Source organism: Physella acuta, unplaced genomic scaffold, assembly GCF_028476545.2.
Source record: "Physella acuta isolate Inbredline_101_S28 unplaced genomic scaffold, ASM2847654v3 ptg000738l, whole genome shotgun sequence".
Classification (NCBI taxonomy): Eukaryota; Metazoa; Mollusca; class Gastropoda; family Physidae; genus Physella; species Physella acuta.
In genome coordinates this window covers 190,585-210,211 of record NW_026732256.1, presented here as the reverse complement: position 1 = coordinate 210,211, position 19,627 = coordinate 190,585, and positions in this window count along the sequence as shown.

Below are 19,627 nucleotides of genomic sequence, written 5' to 3'. Positions count from 1 at the left end.
GGCATGATAATAAAAAATGCTGTAAAATTATTTTTTTAATATGTTTAGGTGGACATGCAAATAAAAACAAAATTAATTTTAAAAAAACTTTTATATGAGTATGCATTAAGAAGCAAAAAATAAACAATCTTTAAAAGTTGATGTACCACTAATCAAATAACTTTAGAGAAAGTGTTAGTTGCTTCTTAAATTTTAGTAAAAGTATTAAATAGATGACATACTCTGCTTTTCTATAGATTTTCTTATATGATATTTTTCATTTAGTCCTCTCTACTCCTAGTAGAGCAAATGGTGTCAACCATAATCTTAACTCTGTCTTTCCCCTTCCCTGGGGTTTCAACTCAAGCGCGTGTTGTGTCATAATATTGTGTACCTTTTGCCCTTATCAGATTTTTGTTGTTTTTGTCTAAAAATTTAGAAGTTAAAATTAAGCAACTATTCCAAGGATTACCAGAAACTAGCTGCAATTTCCTTTTTTTAATTTTAATCTGTGTTCAATAAAACAGACAGTGTGGTTGACAAGGCGATGAGTAACCCGAATATCTATAGGTCTGAATACTGTCTTAAGGCAATCGAATGTCTCACTCAGAGTTGTCCCAATTAGGCATGTGGCTTAATTTGTGTAAGTAAAACACAGCTCACTTATATGCCCCCCCCCCTGGAAATGTCAATCTAGTGCCCACCCAAAGAAAAAAGTCTGGAAGAAAGACTGTATATGCAAAGGTCATAAACAAATTTACTGTATGTGTATAAGGTGCCCCATAGTCTGTCTCTTCTGAACTTAATCTTTCACTCTATAAAATTAAAATAATTGCATAACATTTCAAAAGGATTAAATGGAATAGGTAGAATGGATGTTACTAACCCATATTCTATTGTATTTATTATTTAAATATATTAGTTTAGACGAAGTTACAAGTATTAAGTGAACCCATTCAACATGCAATCCAGTCACCCTAAACTAATCCTGACATTGAGATGTTAATGCATGCTTGCTTGAATATAAATATTATATTATTAAACCGTATATGATTTTTAGTTTCTTTAAGTTAAATAACATGTAATATTATGAACGTACGTTTATTATGTATTTTAATCATGTTTTAAAAAAGATCTGATTTAAAGTTCAATTGAAAAGTTTTTTGGAAAATAATTTAAAAATTAACCAAACATTATGTAAAACAAATACATTATTCTTTATAATTTTTATTTTAAAAACTGAAATAAGTTTGTTGACTTAAGCTTAATTTACAATGATTACTAACTTGGACTAAAATTAGTTCCTTCTGTAAAATGTTCAAAATCATTATAGTAACTCAGAAACTATCACTGGCATCTTGAACTTTAAAGACCATAAAAAAGTCAACTAAAATAATTTTTAAAATGTTATTCTATACAATTTTTTTAACTACTTAGCCAGCACTGTATGGTAACTGTTTAAATTACTGCTTAGAGTTTGAAAGTCAGATATGTTTTATGACATGTCAAATTCGCTTCCTTATATTATCTAATTCACTGTCATTCTTTTAAACATTTTCTATAAATCCTTAAAATAATGCATTTTTATCAGTTCACCAGGAAATTGTGCAAACAGAAAACTGTGCAAATATTCAAACTCATTTTTTTTTAAACTTTTATTTTGTCTAATTTTGTGGAAAAGTGTTTTATTATTCCTCAATGTGCATATGGTCATTCTTTGCATAAGTCTTTGCATTATCCACTTTTATTAAAAAAAATATTCCTTGCAAACTTTTTTGTGTGAAATTTTCTGTTGCATCTTCTGATTGCACATTTTTCTGGACACCCTTTTCATTAAAATTCCTTTTTGTTTGGTTAATTTACAAACATATTACTTGCTTTTAAGTGTAGTATCTAATAACGAACACACTCCAATCAAAATAATCTTGCTATATTTTGGAGCCTGCTTATGATTATTGAAAACAATTGCTTTATTATTTGAATTAAAGCTAGGCATTAAATTATAAAAACAAAAAGAATGAAGGTCTTTTAATTGTTGTTTTTATGCATATTTTATTAACTTTTAATACGCTTTAGGCATTTATAGATATCACCAAAATCTTTCTGAGAGGAAATTGCATGTTTAAAATTCAAGTGTAGTATAATTAAAACATATTATAAACATTTTGTTCTGTTGTTTTTGTATTAATTTTCTACAGATTTTCTGTATTATTTGTTAGCAATTTATCTAGTAATTTAATACAGCTTGAAAAAAAAATAACCAAAAAATGCATTTTTCTCTTACTTAGGCAAATGGTAAAGTAAACAAACAAGGTTTAACTATGACCAGGATTTAACCCAATGTCACATAAAGTATAATTTTTTTTTTAATTTAAACATAATAAAAATGAAATATTACTAAACTCTAGAAACAGGTGAGGTCTACTTCAACTGCCCCAAGGACTGATAGGTTTAAAAGGGAATCTTAACTGTTTCATAATAAATTTAATGTAATTATAAACAGTGTAGTAGGCTACAAGAAATATTACATTGGATTCCTTATTTCATGCTTTATGTAACATGCCTTAATAAAATGTATAGATTAGGTTTTGAGTTTGAATACCTAATATAATTGCAGTGTGGCAAAAACACTTGTTAAAATGGATGCTTAACTTTATTTTTTTTAAAATGACTATATTTCTGATTACTGTATTACAACAGTTTCAATATGCTTTTTTATGGGTTATATACTTCAAGTAATTTGTGTGGATTACATGTACATATTAGATTTTGAGTATTAATAAATCTTTTTAACATTGTAGTTTGGCAAAAACATACTTTGTAGATCAAAGCAGTTAGAAAAAATGGATATGTTGAAATAGTTTTATGTTCAAATGTCAACACATGCTTTTGTAAAATGTTAGTTTAAAATTAAAATCAGTGTATGAAGGAATGTAAAATACTTTGGTAGCAGCCATTTCTTTACCTTTGAGTGTTAAACTGTCAGGTTTGCTAGGAATTATTACTGAGTTTTCTGATCCTGGTGTTTAATTTTTTTTTATTTTTCAAAGTTTTTAATCAGTTATTATTGTTGTTTTCTACAATAAAGTTAAAGTCACATAAAAGGTCTTTATGTTTCTGTTTAAATATAATTGTGTGTATATATATATATATATATATATATATATATATATATATATATATATATATATATATATATATATATATATATATATATATATATATATATATATTATGCAATATATGTGTGTGTCTGTCTGTTTGTGTGTTTTTGTCTTTTATGAATTACTACACCTCTCATCACATAGCCGTGAAACTTTGCAAAGTTGTTGAGAACATTTTTGGAGAAGTTTCTAAGGGAAAAAATTCAAATTCGCAGATGTGGCGCCCCGGCAGTGCGCGATTTTTTTTGTCTCTATATACAGTATATAAAAATAAAAGTCGATTTTGGTTTGACACCGTTTATCCGATAGGCAAGAGACTTTGGGGAGTAGATTAGAACTCTAGCTGGAAGGGATCTGCAAATAATTATTTTTTTATTTCGCAAGGGCGGTGCCACGGGAGGTGCAAAAATTATTGTTCTCTATGTACGTTGTATAAAAATAAAAGTCGATTTTGGTTTGACACCGTTCATCCGATAGGCAAGAGACCGTGGGGAGTTGATTAAAACACTATCTGGAAGGCCTCTCAATAAATATTTTCTTAATTTCGCAAGGGCGGCGCCACGGAATGGTGCGATTTTTCTCTATATACTGTATATAAAAATAAAAGACGATTGCGGTTCGACACAGTTTATCCAGGTGCCATAAAACTTCAGGGAATTGATGAATACCCCTGAGAAGGTTTCTGAGGTGGAGGTGAGGGTGGGTGGGTGGGTGGTAGGGGGATTTAATTTTGCATGGGCGGACCCCGGCAGGATGCAATTTGGCGCCCTGGACTTTCCCGTTAGGGCTATGGCGACTACGTTTGTTCTAAACAGTGTGATAGAAAATGGATAGGATGGGGCGTTACAAACGCTCACTAAATTGAATCAGGCGTATCCGCCGGCACCCTGGTAGGGTGCCTTTTGGCTGCGAATAACAATTTAATTTTCTGCCCCCAAAGGCTCACATTGACCGCTAAGGGCCATCTAATACGTTTTATGTTTAATAATCAGAAAAAAATAACCAGGTTAGATTATTAACTGGGATATTTCTTTTTGTCCGTAAAAGAATCCAAACAGTTTCGTCACTTTGCGAATGATGCAATTAGCATCTATTTTTAGCCAATCCGATCAGAAATTGAGATCGAGCAAATAATAATAGACCATTAGTAACGCTAAAATATTGCATCAGTCACACAGATGTTTAAAACACGTCAAATATTTTTTTACGTGTTAAAGAAAAAATCATTTGAGTCACTTTAGCGAGAGACGAAATCTGCATCCTTGTTAACAGGATGATATTTGGCACTCTAGGTTTTCAATGGCGCCTGTTAGTTTTAAGGAGCCAGGGGCTCTACGCTGCGCCTATGTGGTATTGCAATCGGGGGGGGGGTGCTACTGAGAGCGCCCCTATACGTCTCTGACACATGGGCGGTCACCGAAGTGTGTTCTACCTCATTATTTTGGTGAGTGATAGATGTACACTCAAGGTTTTCATGCAGTAGTGTAGGAAAACCCGTGTTCCGATATTTATTATCCAAGCGCAAGCATTGTATACTTTTTAATAACACAGTTTTAGAAAAGAAGGACACGCGTTTAAGAACATATGATTGGTAATGCATTGGTGATATCCTTCTAATATATTTCGTCAGACTTTCTTCTATCCCCGCGGCAACGCGCGGGGGGCAGGTACGCTAGTTAATAATAAAAATCAATCATTTTTTTTTACTTTTTTACCGTTAACATCTAAAAATGGTTTCACGTTCCTCTTCTTAAGGCGTGTTTATTAATTCACGCTTACGTCTTTCTGTACACATAAGCTTAGGTTTCCTTTAAATATATTTTTTTTTCTTTTGATTATTAGTGCCAAATCAAATATATATCATTAATTCACTTCTCTTAATTCTTGAAGCAAACATGAAAACTAAATTTTAGATGCAATTTTTTTTTTCAATGAAAAAACATAACTAACTCAAACAACGAAAGAATAAAAATTAAGAATAAAATTAATCAATTTTTACAAGCTTTTATTTAACTCACTTCCTCGTCATTCTGTCTGTCGTCAGTCTAGATAGAAACGCAGGAGTGAAAATTCGGACAGTTCTACTTGACCGATACGATTCACAGTTGGCACGTGGGTCAAGACATGAAGACAATGCAATCTGAAACTAAATTTGACTTAATTGGATGCCTAATTAATTTTTTATGAATTAATTAAAATTTGGACCGAATCAATAGGCATGTCTAGCCAACCACACCACACGCGTCATCACGTTCCACAGCTGCGCCATCAAGTTCAGTAGGCGCGCCATCACGTTCAATAGGCGCAATGGTTTTTAGTCATGTAACTCTATTGTGAATAAAACATGTAAAGTACTGAAAAAAAATTCATAAAAAACGTTTTAATAACAAGCTTTTATGTACTTATGCACTAAAAAGTAGAAAATAAATTATACACTACTATTTAAATTACTATAAAGAAAAGCGTGGGTCTCTTCTCAAATATTAGTAAAGGTATCCAATAGGTAGTAAAGTACTAAAGTGACCCACGCTTTTCTTTATAGTAATTTAAATAGTAGTGTATAATTTATTTTCTACTTTTTAGTGCATAAGTACATAAAAGCTTGTTATTAAAACGTTTTTTATGAATTTTTTACAAGCTTTTATTTAACTCACTTCCTCGTCGGTCTGTCTGTCTAGACGGAAACGCAGGAGTGAAAATTCGGACAGTTCTACTTGACCGATACGATTCACAGTTGGCACGTGGGTCAAGACATGAAGACAATGCAATCTGAAACTAAATTTGACTTGATTGGATGCCTAATTAATTTTTTATGAATTAATAAAAATTTGGACCGAATTAGTAGGCATGTCTAGCCAACCACACCACACGCGTCATCACCTTCAATAGCTGCGCCATCACGTAATGGCTGCGTTCAAAAACCATTGCGCGCCTACTGAACGTGATGTTCAGTAGGCGCGCAATGGTTTTTAGTCATGTAACTCTATTGTAAATAAAACATGTAAAGTACTGAAAAAAAATTCATAAAAAACGTTTTAATAACAAGCTTTTATGTAATGATGCACTAAAAAGTAGAAAATAAATTATAGACTACTATTTAAATAACTATAAAGAAAAGCGTGGGTGTCTTCCTTAACATTAGTAAAGGTATCCAATAGATACTAAAGTGACCCACGCTTTTCTTTATAGTTATTTAAATAGTAGTCTATAATTTATTTTCTACTTTTTAGTGCATCATTACATAAAAGCTTGTTATTAAAACGTTTTTTATGAATTTTTTTTAACTTTTTTTCCTGTTAACATCTAAAAACGTTTTCACTAATCTCTTCTTCAAGCGTGTTTATTTGTTTGTTTTCTGATTATTTTTTAGATTATTATTTACTAAACTTTGTGCTCGATAGAGACGACCTTCAATTTTGAAAGCACCCTCGAGCAAAATATTGTGTTTTTTTTTTATTTTTTAAGATAAATATTAAAGATACATTTACATTTAATTTACATTTAATAATATCTAACTGTATTTCCCTTTTTCTATATTTTTTTTTACATATTTGCAAAAAACAAAAATGCTGATATATTTTCCTTTTTTTCAAATACATTTTAAGGAACCAATATGAGCCGTCTAATAACATAGGCCTACTCTAAGCTCACGATTCATATTTAAGGAATCGAAGACTTATTTAACACAAAGCATAACTCTACATCACTATTACTTTTAGCCTTATATAGTTACTATACAGTTTTACATATCTGTTAAACCTTAACATATATCTCTATTTTTTTTTAACTCTACAGAATTAGATTTGTTAAAATATCGTCGCTTCGTGTGGTAGCTGATATTTTATTATTTTATTTAAGAAAATGTTTATTTTTTTAGTGTGCATCTGTCTATATTAGAAAACCAGTATTTTTCACTTAACAATAAGACTTTCAAAATCGAATAAAAGGTTTTTATGAACAAATAAAAATGTAAGAAAAAAGTCTTTTAAAATTTCAAAACTATGGGAAACAACCCGACAAGGAAATTTTGCAAAATCTATTTTGGTTGTTATCTTCCGTACATAAGAGCGGACGCTGTTTGTTACAACTGGTACAAAACTGGGGATGAATTATTTTAGTACGTGTATCCTCAATCAACTTCAACTAGTGTTTTCATATTGAATAACAAAAGCAACCTCATAATTGGTAATTTATAATCATTGCAAGTTATTACATTAAGCGTATTTAAATGTGAATACTACGTGTTTTGTCTTTTATTTTTATACATTGTTATCAGCGGCTACACCACCTGGATGGCGGACAATTTCCTGCTGGAAGGGGGGGGGGGGAACAGACACTGGTCGAAGTTTCATTATATATTATATATTTTCTTCTTCGTTCGGGTTGGGGAGAGTGGTAGACGTGCCTTTTCGGCGACCCTCCACTGAAGAGATGCAGGAAAGAAAGAAAATCGGATATACCGAATCAATCCGTGCGTCACTCTATGTGATGTAAATCACATGAAAATCGAAACTATGGAAGGAAGTTTGAATGTTATGGAAGTTTGTAAATTTTTGATAAAAATGAAACAAAAAGTTTACATCTGATAGCACATTTTAATTTGTTTCATTGACTTCAGGTCAATACATTTTAAAATTCATCATTTTAATCATTGACGGGACAAATAATTGCACGATGTAAACGAGGAAGTTTAAACTTGAACTGATTAAGTATAGCTGCTCCTCTGTGTGTGTGTATGTGTGTGTGTCTCTCTGTGTGTATGTATGTGTGTTTGTGTGTGTGTGCGTACATGTAACAGCAAATGTGTGTTATGTATGTTTGTTTAAAATTTGTTGTAGGGGTGGTACAACCATTATAGAAGATTTAGAGCAAATTTGCTTTATAAACTGAATATATGTTCCAGTTGTTTTTTTTTAAAAATCAAACGTTAATGTAATCATGTTACAGTTCTTGTCATATAATTGTATTGTTTCGTCAAACATTGTACAGTAATTTACTTTTACACATTTAAAACTTTGATAAAACCGTTCTTTGCTGATGGTTGTATGATTGCCCACTTAAAAATTACTTCCTTGATCATAGCGTACATGGCTACGTCTACATGAGTATCTCTGTGTAGCTGATTAGCACATCAATCACACTGTACTTCGATGCGCCGGTTTGATTATTAATGTTTTTCATTAAATTTATGACATGTTACAAACGGTAAGAATTTCTTTTTTACTTTTGCTCAAACTTTGATGAATAAAGTATTATTATATAACTTCGTCTATAAAAATAAAGATGAATCCTAGTTACTAGCTTTTAATAAACCGGAAGTAGAATATGTACAACTTCCGGTTACTGGAAGTTTATACAGAACTATACATTTCATATTATACTTAGATATGAATGTTCATCAGCGTAACTGAAACGGTACTCAAGCTATCGTGTTTGCAGACACACATGCAAAGGAAACGCAAACCCATGTTTTTCCGTGCCGGAATGATATAAAGCGTCAAAGTTAATCTAAATCTGTATTTAGATTTTTTGCACGAGTACAGTGCATCCTGTATGTTCCGTAAAAAGTAGGGTTGTGTAAAACAGCGAAAACGGTCGAAGTATGTGTTCATTATTCAGCAATATTACAATACTTCCTCTAAACATGTATACAAGAAAGTAAACAGGTTTTAAAATATTGACTTAACATAACAAAAGATTTGCTTTCTCATCAATAAACTCTTCTTACGATAAGCATATGTTCTCCCGAACAATATTATGTACACATAGCAATCATACAAAGACTAATGTAGGTGTATATTTTAAAAGAGAGACAGTTGATAAATTCTTATTTTTGTACATACATTTATGTTAACTTTCTTCCAGACTCTACCTATAAAATACACAACAATGTCAATAAACATAGTTCAAGCATTCATCTTCATTGGGTGGCTCCATTTCTCAGGTACTTTTCTGTTAGATTTGTTAGATTTTTGTTTTTGAACAAGTAAGCTATCATGTTTGTATATATATATATATATATATATATATATATATATATATATATATATATATATATATATATATATATATATATATATACACAATTAAACATGAAGTATTCTTGATCTGTCTTAATGACTCTAGCATATGAAAAATATAATGTGGGTTATTATTATGCATAGTGGCTTTGGTTATGCCTAACTTGAGCATATTACTCATCAGAGTAGGACTTGAATTCTGGATCCGACTCTAGGCTCCTATCTTAGAAATCGTAGTTCTATCGTCTAATAACACCATTTGATAGCAATTTTCAGCCACGCTCGTTGAAGTTTTTTTTGTACAATATTAGAATAACAGTAACATCAGAGAGAATGTTCTTACCATTGAAGTAAATGTTTTTCAGAGCAACTTGAAACATGTCCCATAGAAGTCAACCGAGTCAACTACTTTCCCGTAAATTGTGATAACCTGGACGAATTAAGAGTTCTGTGTAATTACGGCGCGTACTGTTATAAAGGGGAAGGTTTTGGTGAAGATAGGTGTAACAAAACAAACGACGGTGTCCTAGTGAACATCCCAGTAGAACGTAAAAATTGTGATAAGTTAGAAATCAGATGTGGTGAAATTATACTGTTGAATTGTGAACTTCTTAAGTACAGTAAGTACAATATCATGTTTCTAAAAACAAAATACACGATTCTATTGTAAGGTTCCGGTAATCAAACATCTGCTTGTATCTACAGAAAGACCAGACAATGTACGTTGTACTTACGATGTAAACAATGAAAACGTGTTCATTACCTGTGAAGCTATTGGAATTTATCCTGGGGGTAAATGTCAATTCCAGATGCATTCCAATAAAGTAAGCTGCTTTGATAAAATTTGAATTTTTCACAAATTCTCTTTAACTTACATAAAGCTATAACTTTTGTTTTGTATATTGCTTATTTATATAAACTATTATTGTGTGTATTGCTACACGCGTTGCGTATAACATAAAATATAACAATATACAGCTACATTTGACTTGAGCATTTGCAGTTAGGTTCTTATTCTAAAATAACACACTACGACAAAGGAGGTATGTTAGTGGCTAAGTCCCATAAATTATTAGCTAACAAATATATATGTTAAAAATATATATTGTCTGATAAGTAAAATTTCGTTTATTAAAACCCTATTGTAAATTGGAATACTAAATGAAAACATATTTTATATTTTGCAGAAAGAAAATTCTCCAACTAATATAAATGCAACACACAAAATCAATGGAAACCTATATGATGCTTCATGTAATTTCTCCTATCCGATAACACATTACGACAAAAGCAATAATGTTATCGATATTTCTGTGTATCCGAATGTCACCGATATACGGCATGGACATAATGTTTCATTGAAAATATCTTTAGGTATGAATATAATTGATATCTATTTTTTTAAGAGAAATTATTTTAAAAATCATGTATGGTTAATTAATGCAATAAATAATTTAGTTAAACAACTTCTTATAATATGTGTCGGTTATTGTAGTTAAATTTCTCCTAGATTTATCCGTGTCAATATCCCAATGCCTACGTGAGTACACTCGTGTCAATGAAACCATCTACTGTACGTGTGTGAGATCAGACGATTCTCAAATAATAGCTCAACCATTGTGGTACAACAGACGTCATGAAGTACAGTTTAATGGATCCCCTACCTTGTTCATAAAAGCCTTTGATGTAAACCAAGGTAACTGGGTGTACCAGAGAATATGGTTAAAAACTGATATTTATTTTTGGTTTCTGTTTATAAAACACTTACACCATCAAGCAACACACGATGCAGAACAGTTCTATCGAATTTAATTTGGACTAGCTAAAATGTCGACTGCCATAAAACAGCGTTAATCAAATAAAAGAATAGAGTATATTTATTTTTTGGCTTTTAGTTAATATATATATATATATATATATATATATATATATATAAAATATATATATATATATATATTGTGGCCCCTGGGGAGCAAAGGGCTGCAACCACACATCTCCAGCGGACTCGGTTTTGGGCTGCTCTTCCAATCTGTGCCCATTAGAGCCCAGCTGTTTTTGCCTCTTCCTCAACCGTTCTCTTCCATGTTTTCCTTGGCCGGCCCACCCTTTTTTCCCCTGGGGATTCCAGTCCAATGCATGTTTTGCGATGTTATTTGTGTACTTGCAGTTTCTGTAGCGGTATATTTTTTTACGAGATAAGGTTGCTGGCCTTATGTTTCAACCCCCAACCTGGAGGACCAGGGTGCTAGCTTTGGTCTGATCACTACCCGCGCAGACCTTCCCAGTTTGGTTGAACCTACCAGGAGTTTACACTCCCGCTGGTGTAGCTCTAGGGGTGGTCACGATACACAAGCTGCCAAGCCACGACAAGGATCTAACACCGGATGGCAGATTATATATATATATATATATATATATATATATATATATATATATATATATATATATATATATATATATATATATATATATATATATATATGTGTGTGTGTGTGTGTATATATATATATATATATATATATATATATATATATATATATATATATATATATATATATACAGTTCATTAAGTCACATAGTCATATTCGTCATACAGTCATACAATCCTATATTCCTATTGTCCTAAAATTCTTTAGTCCTAGAGTCCTATAGTCCTATAGTCCTATAGTCATATTGTCCTATAGTCCTATAGTCCTATAGTCATGTAGTCCTTTAGTCCTATAGTCCTATAGTCCTATAGCCCTATAATCCTTTAGTCCAATAGTCCTATAGTTTTTTAGTCATATAGTCATATATTCAACTTTCAGGCTACTATTGTGTTGCAAGGAAATATAATATATCCAGTAAAATTGTGACGTATACAGCTGTTTTAAAAGGTACTTTTATTCTTTTCACAACACTTTATTTTTTAAATATTGTTTAGATTTTTTCTTAAAAATATGTTTATGTATGAATACATTTTTTTTGTAATTTTTGTTTAAAAACCTTCTTTCTTAATATTAAATTGACATGTTGTATAGTTCAATGTTAATATACAGTGGCAGTGACATGATTAGTATTGCAGTCTGACTACCGGGTGAGGGGGGGGGGGATGGGGGGTGACCATGTGGCGGAAGGCTGAAGTTTGGCCACATTGTGTAGGGATTAAATTGTTTTTTTTTTTTTTGTCTTTTTAATCCACGGACGAACGCTTAAAAACAGTTGTGCCTATGCGATAATTTTAATGTGACCTAGATTTGTCAGTGTCAATATCCAACTGCCCTCGTGAGGAAACTTAGGTTAATAAAACTATCAATTGTAGGCTGTAGGTGTGTGCGATAAAACAACTTTAAAAAATAGCATAGCCCTTTTTTTTACCTTTGTGTAATTTTTAAGTCAAGTCACCATTTTTTTTTTCTTCTTCGATAATTATATTTTGCTATAAGATTTTGTGGAAGATGTAACAGTTTCATCCGGTGAAAACATGTTGGAACACTGCACTACATACCTGATCCTTATGGGCATAGTCATTCTTGTTTTGCTTACCATTGTTGCTGTTATGGCTGGTGTCTATTGTAAAGGTAACGTGTACAATACTGTTGTGACTTATCCAAGTAAGGTTCAATAACAATTTCATATTTATAACCGCTTCCAGCCGCCACACTTGGCCAATATAAGAGATTCTTTCAGGATATACTTCGCCCCCCCCCCTTCCCCCCACCCCCTCGAACAAAAAAGAATTTTTATAGAAATTATACTTTTACTAGTGTGTATGTCCCCCTCCCCTCCGGAAATTTTATTCCGCCCCCCCCCCCCCCCGAAAATTTGAAATGCTCACTCCGCCCCACCCCCACTCCCCTTCCCGGAGAAAAAAGTTTGGAAAAAATACTGCCCCAATAGCTACAATTCTTAAGTGGTAATGTATTTAATAATTATGATTAATGTAATTATTTATGTGGATGGCTGGGGAAAATATAAATCTATTACAACATTTGATCAAATATGTATTTTTTTTTTTAATTTTACAGCATGTAAAAAGCCAACCATTTTCGAAAAAAAGAACGATGGACAGTAAGTAAATGAAATAATTATCTTTCTCGTCCGTTCATTCAAACATTGGTTATTTGTTGTAACCAAAGTAACAGGTTATGTGACAGAATATTTTTTTCTGACTCATATGTATATGTATATATGTTATTGTTGATAAGTATAGAGCTATTGGTTATTGTTGAATTGCTGGTAGCAAAATATTTAGTTTCAATAGTCGAATTAAATATAACCACCATACATGTGAAGATTGTCAAATTACGTAACTTTAGCTCGGGTGCATATTTTTCCGTATATCTCTAAAAGAAATATAAAACTATATAGGCCTACCCGTACTCAGCATATCTAACCCAATTCCTACTAGCACTATAAAAAACGTATTAATATTTCAAGATTTAGAACATCTTGTTGTCATTTCTCAGTTTAGACATTTTATCGGTTTTATTTCAGAGTCTACTTGTATCTTACATTGAGAACAGAAAAAAAATTGAAACAGTTTAATGCATTTCGTGAAGTTAAAATTGCATTTATTATTTCATTTATGGTCGTCATAGGTCCAATAATTATAACTGAATCCTCGCACCCCACCCCTTCAAATGGGTTGTTAAGTAGCATTGTAGTTTAGCCCCTGAGATGCTGAATGTATCAAACGTGATTTATTGTGAGCCTGTTCTATAACCACACCATTTTTATTTCAACAGGAATGAAACTTTCTACGTGAACGAAGGTTAGATTTTATTTGTTTGATGTATTAGATATTTTACTATTACATTATTTTAAGACGGTGTCGTCCCAACGAGAAGTAAAAGGAGGGGAGGGGGGCGTTGGCATTGGTTGGCACTATGCTAAGGGGTGACACAAGAACGAATAGTAGAAAGTTATAATTAGATATATACTTCATAAGCTGAGGGGAACATCACTGGAGATGGGAAAGGAGAGGACAATACATTATTTATAGCTGTAATGTATCTTTCGAGAAGGTAGTTTAAAATATAACTATAGTTCTTGGTAATGGATGGACAAGAGTATGACACTCTGCGTTTCAGCACCGGGTGTCATGCGATCTATTGGCGCCACTGTCTACGAAAATAATTTTACCAAGCCATGTTTTCTACATTATAGATTGTATCTATTTTTAATAGATTAATTAATTATAGATTTTAACAATATATTATGATTACGTGTATATCCATAGTAGAAATAGTTACACAATTTTAAAAAAACCTTCATTCAGGGGTATTTTCGAGTCGCACATTTAAATTTAAACTATCTCTAACAAATCGTGACATGGTCGAATAGTAGCGCGTTCGACTGCTAACCCGAGATTCTAAAGTTCAAATCACCGGCTTGGGTTGATAGTACGTCTCCCAGTCGATCCAGCTCAGTGTTTCTTCCAGACTTTTATTTACTAGAGGGGGGGGGGGGGGGCACTTGAAATTGTCGGTAGAATTTCTACGTTGGGGGGGCTCTGAAATCCCACCCCCCTCCTTCGAAGAGATGCATTGAAAAAACACTGATCCAGCTCTGATGAGTACCTGACTCGCAGTAGGAAGAGTAAAGCTGCATGGGAATAGTGCTGACTACACTCAATCTTCATTCGCCACATGGATATTATTATTCGAAAGGGTACTTTACACACATAAAAACGTAGGTGAAATAATACTTTTAGCGATACATTCATATAACATTCAAATCAAATTTTTTTTTCGAAAATGTTCGTTATATTTCAAATTTTAGAAGCTATTCAAGCTGTTGACTTTCAACAATCTCACGCACCAGGAGAAATTATTCCCGAATCACCTCACGAAAATGAAGCTCCTTATCTTGAAATACTGGAGACACTCCCCGTGACCGAAGGACCGTATGATGTGGTCAAATATGAAAGAAACGAGGAAAGAGTCTATGCCGGGAGATTTTTTATAGAATAAAAAGGACATTTAAAAGCTACTTCATGTTTAATCCAGTGGCGTAGCGAGGTCGGGTGTCACCCGGTGCGGCACTTTATGGTGTCACCCCCCCCCAGGGGCGTAGCAACTCTTCCCGGGGACAAACTTTCGATTTGCACCCCGCCCCCCTCAAACTTTCGATTTGCACCCCCCCCTCAAACTTTCGATTTGCATCCCCCCTCAAACTTTCGTTTTGCATCCCCCCCCTCAATTTTTTCTCTATATATTTTGCTATTTTTTGCCTTGGTGTCACCCCCCTAAATGGTGCCACCCGGTCCGCACCCCAGCCCCCCCTCCCCCCCCCCCCTCGCTACGCCTCTGGTTTAATCTATTGCATAAGTACTGTTAAAAAAGTATATTCTTTGTAAACAATTCATGTTTGTTTTAATTAAAGATTTTTTAAACAATTGCATGCGATGTAATATAATATTCAACAACTAAATTATAATCAAAATACTTTGCTTCACATGTGCATGGCTATACACATTGTTACTCTTATCATAAGATCGATTTGAATCTTATTTCGACTAATCGATTTTTGACTGAGAAATATTCTTATTTATATTCGTTTCGTCAATCATGTTGATATTATAAAAAATTATGTATGAGAGGCTAAAGTTAACTTTTTATATGTTAGTTTTCGTTAACGTTTCATGTTGAGTAGTCACATCGATGTGAGATTATGCAACAACTGTTATCAAACTCAGATGGTATTTTGAAAAAGTATACTGGCTCTGAGATTTGAAATAAAGGCACGGTATTAACATTGATCCAGCAATCTGAAAAAAAGAACTCTAGGAATTAGTAGCGCTACTTATTATATTCCTTTACCACAATTAATCCTTATTTCAATATCTTCAAATATGGCGATATTAAAATAGTATTTACTCATTTTACAATTTTTGGAAGACCCTTTATCATTCAGTGCAGAGGTTCTTCCAGGCAACTCTTCCGGAGGCTCAGCCCCTCCCCCACAAAAAAATGTCTACCGCCTCCTCTACCCCCCCCACCCCACGAACGAAATAGAATTATAAATAGAAAATATATACTTTTACCAGTGTCCGCCCCCCCCCCCCCCGGGAAATTTTAGTACTGATTAAGTACTGTATGATTGCACAACCATCGAGATGAAACTTATAGATTACTTGTTAAACAATAACTAGTTCAGCATGTAATTTTAATTGTTTTAAAAATCTATAATAATAAGTAATTTTTAATTTTAACATTTTCAGTGAGTGATGGTTGATAGTGCTATCTTTCCTTTAACAGACATGTTTATTGTTGAGTAAAATCCTGTTTCCTATAATACTCGTTACAATGTCAGCTCTATATTTTACACAATCAGGAAATAAAGCTTCTGTTTAACTTCCTTGTTAGTCGTGTCCACTCAAGATTAGAATAGACGCAAGTGTTTTATCTACTTAAACAAAAACTGGGTGTAGATACGTTTTTATTATGTAGACCAGCACATACTGATGTGAATATAAATGTAAGTTAAAAACATTAATTCTTTCTTAATACTTGATGTTTATTTCGAATTTTATAGATGTTAAATGATTATATATGTGCTTATAGATAGAAGCTACATTTTAAATGTTATAATAAAAACATATTTATGTCTCCTTTTATCATGTTTGTTTCTTAACTGGTCCGTAATCTACCTATCTAATGTTTTGCTTTCTCCACAAAATTATCAAAGGAGTGGATGTGTTTTTGTTTGCTTTTTCGAGTCGTCTAGTTTCCACGATGTTTCAGCAGTAACCGTTCAAATAGTCGTTAGTACAAAAATATACGTATCCCCACTTACAAGAAGCTGTGAACGAACGAAACAGTCTTGGGCTTACAGTTTTCTTTCAAAAATAAAGTCGAATAATAATTTTATAATATGTGAAACATAGTTATAAGATAAATAGTCTTACGAGGTATTGAATATTAATATTTAATTACATAACTAATATTACATAGTTTTTTAGAACTGAAATGTAGGCCGTTTCCCATGGTTTAATTTAATTTTCAAACAGGAAATTATTTGCTGAAATTCATATAATATAAGCAAATAACTAAAAGTACGTGGGTCTGTCTCTCTATCTGTCCTCTATGAATTACTATACCTTTCATTCGATCGCCATGAAATTTGGGAAAGCTTTTGAGAATATTTAAATTTTGAACAGACGACACCTTGGCAAAGTTCGATTAGCTTACCCTTCAGCACTATGGCACTTACTTTCGTATTAAGATTGCGATACACTGCAAGAAAATAATTGTTAAAAGACTAAAACCTTTCGACTAACGGTGTGTCTGAATAGCCTACGTCACAAACTCAATCATGTCCACGAATTGCTCCCACGCAGGCATTTTTAAATCTAGAAATCCCTACCTCATCAACCAGCAAACTGATTAAAATATTCGACAAATTAGTATGTTTCTAACAAATAGTTACAGTTTAGTTAAGAAAAATGTAGTTGTATTTGTATATTTTCTAATGGTAAATTACTATTAACCTTTTTGCGCCTCCCCGTAATCTACTCAACGCCCTTACACAGAGACTCGTAAAGCGGATCGAAAACTTTTGACCACAAAAGAAAAGCAAAATATTCAGTAATTAGCAATACAATGTATGTATCTTGAAAGGGGAACAACCCATTGTCCTCCTCCAATGATCCCCTAGTGGCTTTTTAAATAAACAAATAAAAATCATTTTCTGCTTTCATATGTTTTAGAAATATTGACGATATTTTAAATCACTTCAGTGTTTGAGAAGACATTCTAAAGTTTGTCCAATTTAGCACTTTGCTACATTGTACCAATATCTATAATTAAAAAAAATATATTTAGACAATGCAAATGGGACTCATTCATTCTTGCTCTCCGATAAATCTTCAAACACATCATTTGGGTAAACGGCATTGGGGGCATCGTTTCTTCAGTCAGTGTTTTTGCACATATTTACTCACGGCAACATATGCTAAGTACAAGCACAATTTATGTTGTTTTCACTTCTGCAACAGCAACTACGTATGCCTAGAAATTAAAATGCCAATTTATTTTCAAGTGTAGGGAAATATTATAATTCTCTTCCTCGTAGTGATTCAATGTGTAATTAGCAAAATTGTTTAAACGATTGTCCAACTTGTTTTATGAAGTTGACAATCAAACGTAAACTAAGTTAAAAAGTAATACTATAATGTTTTTTTAGCAAATATCTAAACTTAGTTTATCAACTGGGACACGCATTTCTAAAGGTAAAACACGCGTAAACTTACTACAGGGACAGCAGACCTACTTATATATATATATATATATATATATATATATATATATATATATATATATATATATATATATATGGTGAGATCTAAATCATTTGAATCGTTCGACAATGCTCCATTACAACAGTATGAGTACTCAGTATGCCTAAGCAGCGATGTCTGCTGAGATTTCCCACCGTGAACCAACTCACAGGGATCTAGTCTACTTTTTGCATTAACTGCAAAAACGTCAGGGATTTTAAAAAAGTACAAAACACAACAGCGCTCACATTTTGTTGGCAAAGCCAGCTAGCTTGATACAAAAACAAAACATTGACATTGACATTGACGCCAAAAACCCCGAGCCCGCAATTGACGAGATGATGTTATAATCAACACCCAGCTATGACGTCAAGTGTTAATTTGTCAAATTGTAGTATTTTATATCGCGAGACGGCTGTGTAAATCGAAGGCTTGGGGCTCATGTGTTTACAATGGTATGAATCGAGAGTTTGCTGAAATAAAAAATACTGACATCCCCTGAGTTCAACTGAAAGCTACATCAGTAAAAATTAAAGTTCCCTTTTTCAAACCTGGCGGTCTTATGGCGCAAATGAAGTTCAGTTGCAACACTTCCTGGCGCCCGGGGACAAACATTCTATTTGGCGCCCCTCTCGGGAGCAAAGTTTCCATTTGCACCTTTGCCACCCCCCCCCCCTCCACCGTCAAAATATCGACGAACGCCCCAGCCTCAAACTTTCAATTTGCACCCCCTCCCCCTCAAACTATTTATAATGCAAAAATGCAGCTAAAATAACATTTTAATTTGTTTTTCCAACCCATTTCGGTGCCCCCTAAGGTCGGCGCCCAGGGATATATGTACCCCCCTCGCTACGCCTCTGATGACACCCGACCTCGCTACGCCACTGATCTAGTGTAACAGTAAAATAAATATTTCCTTTCTATAGAGCAGATGAAGTAGAGTTCGTGCTTCTTTAACTTCAATTTGCCCAACGTGAGTCAGAAACCCATGAGAGCTAAGTACACTGAAGGACCGAGAACGGAACTGGTGTTCTCCGGACCAGTGGCCGAACGTTCGACCACGCCGCCCCTTAAAACAGTTAAACATTTAGAGTTAAAAATTTCAAATACTTATATTTTGCTTACTGAGTGTAGTATATTTAGAATAGAGTGTAGAGTATTGTAATGGTTGCTAATAATGTGTTAGATGTTGGGTATATAAA